We start from the raw sequence: 11,010 nt of genomic DNA on the forward strand, positions 1-11,010 counted from the left end.
ACATTACCGTGGTATGTTTGTCACAGCAATGGGAGTCCCTTTCTATAAACTAGACTCCAGACTGGATCAAATGTTACCGGTTTTCCCACCATGTCCTGGTCTTCTCTTGGGATCCAACCAGGGTACCCATGTGGCATCAGTTCCTGTGTCCTAGCCAGTCCCCTCTGGTTTGGGACAGTTTCTTTTTTGTTATTTTTTTTAAAGATTTTTTTTTTTGGTTTATTTTTGAAAGAGAGCATGAGCAGGGGAGGGGCCGGGAGAGAGGGGGGACAGAGGACCTGAAGCGGGCCCCGTGCCAACAGCAACGAGCCTGACGCAGAGCTCCAGCTCATGAACCGAGAGATCATGACCTGAGCCGGCGTCGGATGCTCAACCGACTGAGCCACCCAGGTGCCCCCTTGGACAGTTTCTTATACTTCCATTGTTTTTCAGGACCATGATGGTTTTGAAGGGTATGGATCTGGTATTTTGTAGAATGAGCCTCAATTGGGGATTGTCAAACATTCTCCTCATGAGTAGACTGAAGTTATTGTTTTGTTTGTTTGTTTTTAAGGAAGATTACCACAGTGGCGAAATGCCCCTGTGGCTTCTCATCCCGTCACATCCTACCAGGGGGTGCATGGGACCCCCAGGGCATCACTGCTGACATTAGTATTCATCACTTGGTCCAGGATAGAAGTTACTGGGTTTCTCTAACTGCTGGAAGTTGGAGGGGGGGTCAGGAAGACAAGCCCAACAGTGAAGGGGGAAAGGGAAGATTCATGTTCCCATCCAGGATATGGACGTTGTCTACGTGGAATATTCAGGATTCTTCTGGAAGGAATGTTTGTTGTTCTTGCATTTATCCGTTTCTTTCATCATTTATATCAGAATGTACTCATGGATAATTATCTTACACCGTTGGTTACAATTAAATTTTTTGAGCTGGGGCCAATCCTTCCTTTCTAAAGGAGTGTACCACCAACTACTTTAGATCTGATGCTATAAAGGGTCTCAAAAGTTGATAAAACAGACTTTTTCCGAGGAATGTGCCTTGTCTCCAAGTTACTAGTATCATTGATAATTGTGACAATTAAGGTCGTACCGATCATTCTGAGCAAAACGTTGTTCAACCCGTCTCCTTTTAGGCAGGGCTAAAATAAGGACCAGTTGCAAAGCACTTCTAGAATAATCCTGAGAAGCTTACAAGCGTCCCCCCAAGATGGAGCTGTAAAACCCTTTTGGGAAGGTACTTAATTGGTCCAATGGAGAAGACAGGGTCATTATCACTGAGCTGGCCCATCGGGGTCACAAATCCCTGGGCTCAGGAAAAGCAACAAAACCAGTGTGGGGTGCATTTGCCTAAAAGCAAAAGCAGTTTCTCCAGGACAACATCCACTTGTGTGCTTTCATTTTGCTCAGAGCACTGTTAACAAAACAATGTTCGGATCAAGAATATTTGGAATAGAGCGTTCATTTGGATAAATGGTTTTTTGTTTTTGAGAAGCCACCCCTGAAAAGTCAAGAGAATTCTTAAATGACAACAAAAGAAAGAACCCAAAACATGCACTTATTCAAATGTGATTTTTTTTTTTTTTGGATGTTTATTTTTGAGAGAGAGAAAGAGTGCAAGCGGGGAGGGGCAGAGAGAGAGAGAGAGAGAGGTGGAGACACAGAATCCGAAGCAGGCTCCAGGCTCCAAGCTGTCAGCACAGAGCCCGACACGGGCTTGAACTCAAGACCCATGAGATCGTGACCTGAACTGAACCGACTGAGCCACCAAGGGGCCCCATTTTCCTTTCTTTTCTTTTCTTTTCTTTTTTCTTTCTTTCTTTCTTTCTTCTTTTTTTTTAAAATCAAATGTAATTTATATATATACATATATATGTATGTATGTGTGTGTATATATATACACATCTAGGGTTATATATATATACATCTAGGGTTATATACACATATATACACATATATATATATACATATATATATATACACATATATATACATATATATATACACACACATACATATACACACACACACACACACACACATACATATATATACACATATATATATACACACACACACACACACATATACATAGAACAGAGCTTTGAGGGGTGCCTGGCTGACTCAGCTGGTAAAGCATATGACTCTGGATCTCAGGGTTGTGAGCCCCACGTTGGGTGTAGAGATTACCTAAATAAATAAATTAAATTAAAAAAAAAAAAACAGAGCTTTGCTACTTATGTTTAACACAGAAAAACCTGCCAGGGAATTTAGCTAACTTAACATTTGTTCATTTTCTTCTAGGTGTTTCTCTGAAGCGAAAGGGTGGGTTTAAAGTTAGCGGTCAAAGTGTTCTGGGGGAGGGTCTCCCCTCCTAGCGCTTGGCTGTGAAACTCTCTTCTTGTGGGGGATCCAAAGATACCCTTTGTCAGGTCGATCCTCTATGAGCAGTCCGAGTCCCCATGAGCCGCAGAGCTCCCTGAAGAGAGGGGCAGCCTCCCAGGGTCCTACCTCTCTGTGCCTCCAGTAGTTTCCAGAAGGTGGTAAATGTGCACAGACTTCATCTCCTCTGGTTTAAAAATGTTTGGATTCTGTCCTTACATGCAAAGCTTTCCTGCGACACAGTTTTCACACAACATGGCCATTCTTCCTGTCATTAGAATAGTTCTTGCTGCTCAATAGCTCCTCAAAATACAAATTCTTGGGGCACCTGTGTGGCTCAGTCAGTTAAGCATCTGACTTCGGCTCACGTCATGTTCTCACGGTTTGTGAGTTCGAGCCCCGTATCGGGCTCTGTGCTGACGGCTCAGAGCCTGGAGCCTGCTTCGGATTCTGTGTCTCCCTCTCTCTCTGCCCCTCCCCCACTCATACCCTGTCTCTCTTGCTCTCAAAAAAAATAAATAAATAAAATAAAGATAAAAATAAATAAATAATGAACATTTAAAAATCCATATATAGTTGAAAGAATTTGCTCTTACTTGCTCAGAGTCCCAAGCACATACTGGCCAGTCACTTATTGTAGCATGGTCTGTACTCGGGACTGTGTGTATAAGTACCCCCTTTTCTTTTTTTTTTTATTTTTTTTTTAATATTTATTTATTTTTGAGACAGAGAGAGAGCATGAACAGGGGAGGGTCAGAGAAAGAGGGAGACACAGAATCTGAAACAGGCTCCAGGCTCTGAGCAGTCAGCACAGAGCCCGACGCGGGGCTCGAACTCACGGACCGGGAGATCATGACCTGAGCCGAAGTCGGCCGCTTAACCAACCAACTGAGCCACCCAGGCACCCCAGTACCCCCTTTTCTTAACACGCATGTCATGGGGTTCACAGTCTGGAGCTCCACCAGAGGATTTTCAAAACCAGGGGCATTGCACTTGGGAATCCTTTTCATTTCAGGTGCAGATTCATTTCCGAAGTGCACAGCCCTCCCTGGCCCTTGGTCCACGTGCATGACAACTTTCCTCCCAGTGATTTGCAAACAGCAGGTACTGGTTTTGACAATGAGCTCTCTTGGCCCGGCCCATCTGCCGCATTCCCACTGCACACCCCACTGTGACCATGCTCTTTCAACGAATTCTAATGGAATTTAGAAGGGTTAGAGAGAGGCACACCGAGGCATCCCTTCCGCAGAAGCACTTGGTGGGTTTCAAAGCACGCAGAACGCACCCGTCTCTCACACGGGTTAGGTGATGAAACAGGCATTCTCCGGAACCAAGCGTCCCAAACAAGTCAGGCGCTAGGACCTCCGCCGTATTCTCCAAGCTGAAATTGCGGAGGCCTTTTTGTCCGTTACAGCCAGGCATGTAATCAGTGATTGTTCCTATTGTAAATCCCAGATTCACCATCTGTATGCTCCAAAGGGCTGGGTGATTGTTAATACCCCATCCCTATGGGATTAATCTGCAATTTCACACTAAATGATTTTTAAGTATAATTTGTTACAATGATACAACATTACCATTTCTAAAACAAACAGCCGGGATTGTTACCTTGCAATAAAAAGCAGAAAAGTGTCCACCAAGTGCTATGTATGAACAAGTTTATGCGCTGTTCTGTTTTATTCACTTTAGACATCAGTGGGGAAAGATATTAGAAAGGAAGAAAGAAAGAAAGAAACACACAACAAAAAACCTGGTCCAGAGCCTTGGGAAAGGGGCTTTTAGTCAGAGAGCAGGCTGCTTTTTGTTACTGGGAAACAGGATCTAAACATGAAATAGTGGTAGTCAGAGTTCCCTGAACAGTCTTTTAAAACCCCTCAGGGTTGTTTGTTGTTTGCAGGAGAAAGCGGCTTGCAGGGAAAAATTGGAGCTTGGATTCTCTGTTGAACAACGAACATTTAAAGATCTTTTTGTGCACAAAGGAAGATGCCCCCAAGAACAGTCTGTAATATTAAAAAGAGGGGCGCCTGGGTGGCTCAGTTGGTTAAGTGTCCGACTTCGGCTCGGGTCGTGATCTCACGGCTCGCGGGTTCGAACCCCGCATCGGACTCTGGGCTGACAGCTTAGAGCCTGGAGCCTGCTTCGGATTCTGTGTCTCCCTCTCTCTCTGTCCTTCCCCTACTAGCTCTCTCTCTCTCTCTCAAAAATAAACATTAAAAAAAAAAAAAGAGCTGGCCTGAAGCATGCAGAGTTTTCCTTTTCACGAGGCACAGAGGCATGCTATTTTCCCATGTCTTAATTACACAAAAGGTATTACTCCAAACGTTGTAACTACCCACTTCAAAATATATTACCTTCAAAAAATGCACTTATTTGAAGTCTAACCAAAGTGAGGATACCAGATATTTTCACCTACTTTAAGAAGGAAGCCTTTCCATTAGACTCAAATACAGCAAATTTATTTTTCCCCCAAACTTTCTTCTGGTGGGTTCAGATGTTCCCTTATGGATCAGTGGTTTGAGAGGTCAGATCCGCTGGCTTAGCAGAAAGAGTTATGAAGCGGTCTGCACATCTAGTGTGCTCAACTCCATTTATTTGACTCAAGCCCATAAACATTGTGTGACCTCCCTGGGGCCAGTGTGACCAGTAGCAATTTCCTGGGACGTAGCTGCATCCTTACCAGTGGGACCTGCCTGGTCCCAAGCCCTGCATCCTAAGAGATGCTTAAGATGCCCCGCCCATGAGAAACTACCTGGTGTGGAAAAGTACAAGGGAGGGGTCCTCCAGACAACCTCTTCCCTATCCCCTGACACGGTCAGGTCAGGTTGAACAGATCAGTTAAGCCAAAATCAAAGGGATCTCCTCATCTCTCCTGTGGGGGCAGATGACACCTACTTCACAGCACCCTAAGGACCGAGCTGGATGCGCAAAGCACTCAGCACAGCATCGAGCAGAGGAAGTTGTGGGGGGAAAAGGGTAGATCATCTTTATTAACCACTGATGATCCTTCTCGGCTTTTAATAGCAACATGGGTGTGCCCACACATGTTATTTTTGTCTTCACTCTAAGAGAAACAAAGAGCAATTAAAAAACGTGTTCAAAAAACAAACGGCTGAGACCTAGACAGTAGGGCAGAGCAATAAGGAAGTGGCCAGGCAAGGGGCAAATCGAAGAGCACAGGACAATCCCTCTAACTGTGGGCAGCTGCGTTCAGTCCCAGCTGATGACTGCCTCGTGGGGTTGCTGGCCAAGTGGCCAGCTTTTCCCATTTTTCAAGAAAACCTAGAGAGTTGCCTGGGTGGCTCAGTCAGTTAAGCAGCCGACTCTTGGTTTCGACTCAGGTCATGATCTCACGGTTCGTGAGTTCGAGCCCCACGTGGGGCTCTGCGCTGACAGCATGGAGCCTGCTTGGGATTCTTGCCTCCCTCTCTCTCTGCCCCACACCTGCTTGTGGACACATGGGCACATGCACTCTCTCTCTTACAAAAAAAACAAAAAAAAAAAAAAAAAAAAAGGCTGGAAGTCCTAGCTTTTGAAGGATTTTTAAATGCCGGCTTTTAAGTTTTTGTGTTTGTTTGTTTTAAAGCCCTTGAGCCAAAGCCTGTCTGTGGATCACGCACCTCTGGTTCAGGATCTCTCATCGAAGCCAGTAGAAAAAGACAAAGAAAATGGAACACAGAATAGAGTGATAGTCTCAATTCTGTCTAATAATGTAGACTCAGATTAGATGTGAAGTTGTATGTTAACTACTCCCCCATCACAGATCTAGAGGCTGCAGCCATTACCCTGCACAACGAGAAAATACAAGAGCCACAAAGTGGCCAGATGAAATCAATTCTGGAATGGAGGGACAACACAGCCTTCCCCAAATGGGATTGCCCGGCGGGATTTCCTCCTGGAATGAAGGTGAGGGCTTAGACTGGGTAAGACTGTGGACTGGGCAGACGATGAGGCCCTTGACTAGATTTTCATATGTGAAACAGCACGGTTGTGAGGGGTCATGAGTAACTTCTCCCTAGAAGCCGGGGGAAGGCTGTGTCAAAGCGTTCGGATCACTAGAGACCTACCTAAGTTCAGATTCTCCTGGTTAAAAAATCTGAGATAGTTTCCCAAAGCAACCCAACCGATTCCTTCCTTTTTCCAGAAGAATCTAGCAACCGAATAAGAAGTCCCTTTAAACACACAAAACCACCTGAAACATATACCTGGTTCGAGGAATACGTACCCCACAGAAGGCGTGCTCCCCCAGCCTCACACAGCCCTGCAAGATGGGTGTCGTTACTCCCCTGCAGAGATGGGAGAACCAAGGAAGGGGGAAGAATTCATCCAAAGCCCTGCAGCTAGGGATAGGCAAGAGAGGGACAGCACTGAGACAGGAGCCACCGCTGTCCTCTCCAACCAGTTGAGCCTCAGGGAGCACCTCCTCCTGGAGGGCCCTCCCTGTGTTTAGCGTCCGCAGGGAATGGAGGGTTCTGGATACATACTCCAATTCATATGGAATTGCTATGTTATGAGGATGGGTTGTTCACTTTGCCCAATATCAAACATGCTTCAGGTGAAGATTATGCCAAACAACTTGACTGATCTGTTTGACCAAGAGATGGCCCAGCCTTTTAACACATTTTTACTGTAAATCTCTAAATGCTCGAAATCTCTCAATCTCTAAGCATCTCTAAATGCTTTGTTTCATGCTTTTCAACTTAAGCCAGATAGGAAAATAACCACCCAGCAGCATCAATGTGGTCATTATCAAGATAATAGGTGTTAAAATGGATAAAGGATTAAGTTTTTTCTCAAAGCATTTATTTTTTCACTCCTCTGGATTATCAGTTAGATGTAAATATAACATTTTTTTTTAAATATCTGTTTTAAAGTTTATGTTGCAAGAGAGAGAGGGAGAGTGAGCACGTGCACAAGTTGGGGAGGGGCAGAGAGGGCAGGGGAGAGAATCCCAAGCAGGCTCTGCGCTGTCAGTACAGGGCCCGATGGGGGGTTTGAACTCACAAACCTTGAGATTATGATGTGAGCCGTAACCAAGAGTCAGACACTTAACCGACTGAGCCACCCAGACGCCCCTATATTACTTGTTAATGCAGCAGAGATTTGGTCCAGAAAATTATTTATATAGACCAACCTGGCATTCAAGTTCAAGGAATACTGTGGAATTCTGGCATTGGGGGAGCTTCAGAGGTGGCATCCAACTGGTTTCTGGTTTCAGAATCCCCCTTCACCTGTGCCCAGTCTCTGTATCGACAGCTGGGGTGAGGGCACTATTTACCAGCAGAGGAGACAGGCCAGCCTGGGATCACGGTCACTGTTAGCAAGTTTTTCCTTATCCTGATTAATAAGCCTCAGAACCTACCACCTGGTGGTAGTTCTGTTTTGCGAAGTCACAGACAATACGGCCTCTGGTTTTTATTCTCTCGGCACTCCAAAAAAGCGGCCAAAAGAAACAACTTTTTCAGAAAGGAAAGCCTAGATGTATTGCCATAAACAATGAAGTGAGGTTATTATAAAAGGCAGTTGGGGGAAAAAAACAGAAAAACGCGGAGAAGGCTCCGGCAATTTGCTCAGTGCACATTTGAGGGTCACACTCTTTAACAGGCTTAATTTTTGTTTGTTTTTTTTTTTTTTAAGTTAGTCACAACCTTTCTGAAGAGTCGGACAGGACAATGGTGGAAACTGGTCTGGAGTTTCAGACAAGAGGCAGGAGATCACAAAGATACAAAAACATTATAGTATTCCCTTCCTAGAAACACCGGAGGATTTAGCATCCTTTTATTAAATAAGACGTAGGACAATTCGAAGCGGCAGTTCCTCTACAAATGCGTTCCCAAAAAGAACCATAATACACGTATCAGTCATGCTAACAGGAGCAAAGGAGATCAATGACCAGTGGACTTTCATGGTCTCCCACAGAAAAACAACAAACTCTGCTCTCGTCTTCGAAAGCTGTGTTCAGACATTCAACAGTGGCTTCCCAATGCTAGGGAACCTACCTCTTAAGAAATCGGAATCAGAAGGTACTTTTAAGAGAGCCATGAGCCTTGGGGAGTAAAGACCGGGTAAGCTTTCTGTCCAGAACTTTCTGAGAAGAAAATGCCACCTAACTAGTTTTTAGCAATGGGACACAAGAAAAAAAGCTTTTTAAAAGCCTGTAAATCTCCAGAGTGCCTACTATGCGCCAGAGACAGCCCAGGAGGCTGTGGCCTTGAGGGTTTGCTGTAGTATAGTCATTTATGAGGAAAAAAACAAACAAAAAACAAAAAAAAACACCACCTTGAGATTTCTGCTTCGTAGATGTGCCCTGCAGTTCACTGTACCAGCCAGAGGTCAGAGCGGAAGACAGAGAACTATTCATCGCTACAAGTCATGTAATTCTGACCACACTCCCTTTCCCTCTTTACCATGGGAAACTCAGAACAGTTAAGCAAAATAAAAGTCAAAAACTTTGGAATTAAAGGAGAAACGGTCAGGGCATGTGATAAAAATCGGGCTACTTGAGCTAAAAAAAAAAAAAAAAAAAAGCTGCTTTAACTTGCTAAGTGAATATACTGTAATCCTTCAATACGAAAGCTATACTTACACATTGCACACAAGGAACTGGTCTTCCCACATATGAAGGAGTTGGGTTTTAAGCTCATCGTTAACATCATAAACAAATATTTTGCCCACAGCCATAGGCACCCTAGCTCCGAAGAGATCAGACAAATAACTACTGCTCAACCACCAACACGTATCAAACTCAGGCCCAGATTAGAGCATTTTCCACTACGTCAATCCAGAGCGTAAGCAGAAAAGCCACATACCTGTTGCTTTTGTTCCTTTCTGCAGATTTTCTATAAAAATCAGAGGTCTGGTGAACAGAGCGTCTGCTGAGCCTTTTAGAAATCTTGCTAGCAGGAAAGCAGGTACCTTTGCAAAGTCAGGATGGATCTAAGACCCTCCCCACACAGAAGCAAATGATAAGGAGCCACAGAGCCATGGACACAGGTGAACTTCATGATCACCTGCTACAGGTGTCCACACTTTACCTGAGAATCACGTGGGACATTTGTGAAACAAGGATTCCCCAGCTCTTCCCTTTTGTGGTTTTAATTTCACCCCAGGTGACTCTTACAATTCAACAGGCTTGAGAAATATTCGTAAAAGGGAAAAATAGACGCATGTCACAAAAAGAAGGTTTCTGCTAAGTTACCTGGGTTTTCTGAATACCCTCAACAGTAGAAGTTTGAGTGGCAATATTTTCACCAACCATTCCTGAAGCTGAGAACTTAAAACGTCAAGTCTTTAGTAAAATGGCCATAGTTCCCAGCCAAAAGCCCATGCAGGGAAGCCAAGTTTTCAAAGCCAAGTTCTCTCAAGGAAAAGGGGAGGTTTTGAGGACTTTCCAGAACATCCTCTTTTTTTTTTTGTTTTTGTTTTTGTTTTTTAAGGAAGGGTCCCTGCTTGGCTTTTCCATAGTGCACGAGTCTGCAGAACTCACAGACTGGATGCATTTTATTTAAAAAGCTTTACTGAATCCATCAACTTTCAGAAGAGAGACTTTCTTTCCAAACTGCTGTGGAGATAAAAAATTGTACCTTAGTGAAAAGGGCTGTTACCTCAACAGGAGATTGTGAAGTCACCTCTGTTTACACACAACTCCATTAAGGATTAACAGAAATAAACTCAAATACTTTGAATGCTTACCACTTAACCTTGGAATTAATTATTGGTCTCTAATTATAGGTCACCAAGGGACACTTCAAGCCATGTTAACGACTTTTATAAACAGGCAAAATGCAAACTTTCAATAGAGGTAGGTCGGAGAGAAATGAAAACAGAGTTTCATGACCATGACCTTAACTAACATCCGTAAACTACATTCCCCCACCAGAGAATGCAAGTGATCTATTTACTCTTGGCAGAGAAGAAAGGAATAAGGGCGCCCAGGTGTTAAAGGAAAACCATTCAGGAGGACATGGACCAGCGCCAAGGTCACGGCCCACCTGAATGAGCAATGAAATCCAGGTACACCCGGCCTTAGGGAGCCCCGGCTCCTCGCGGGACTTAAGCACGGGCTAGGACACGCTTCCCAACCACAGGCGTGGAGACGCGGCTCCCTTGCCTGCTAGGGGGATGCAGAACGCGAGGGCAGCCACAGGAAATTCAAGAAGCGCTGGGCGCCCGGCCTGGCTCGGCCAGAGTGGCGCAGCCTCGAGCCCAATGTCCACCTGCAGGTGCAGGGGCCGCGGCGTCTCTCCGCTCTGGGTTCCAATCCGGACTCTGTCACTTACTGGCCGTGCTCCTTCGGCCCCCTCGTGACCGCTCAGAGCGTCAGGTTCGCCATAGGCAAAAAGGGGACCATCGCGTCTAAGGGGCCGGCGTGAAGAATAAACGAGGAGGTAGAAATACATAAGGAAATAAAGCCAAGGGTGGCCGTGACGATTAGTGTGGTCATTACTCTGGCAAATGATTCCAACGGAGGCTCAGGAGCGAGGGCGCCGGAAAGGCAGACTTTCTCGGGGGATCACACTGACTCCAGCCCCCTAAGGGGGGCCGCGGGGACCTTTGTCCGCGCCCGCGCGGCCCGCCGCCGCCCGCGGTCCGCGCCACCTTTCCCGCGGCGGGCGCCGGGCGGGGCGGGGCAGCAGGCGG

The sequence above is a fragment of the Panthera uncia genome, assembly GCF_023721935.1.
Source record: "Panthera uncia isolate 11264 chromosome D3 unlocalized genomic scaffold, Puncia_PCG_1.0 HiC_scaffold_8, whole genome shotgun sequence".
Classification (NCBI taxonomy): domain Eukaryota; kingdom Metazoa; phylum Chordata; class Mammalia; order Carnivora; family Felidae; genus Panthera; species Panthera uncia.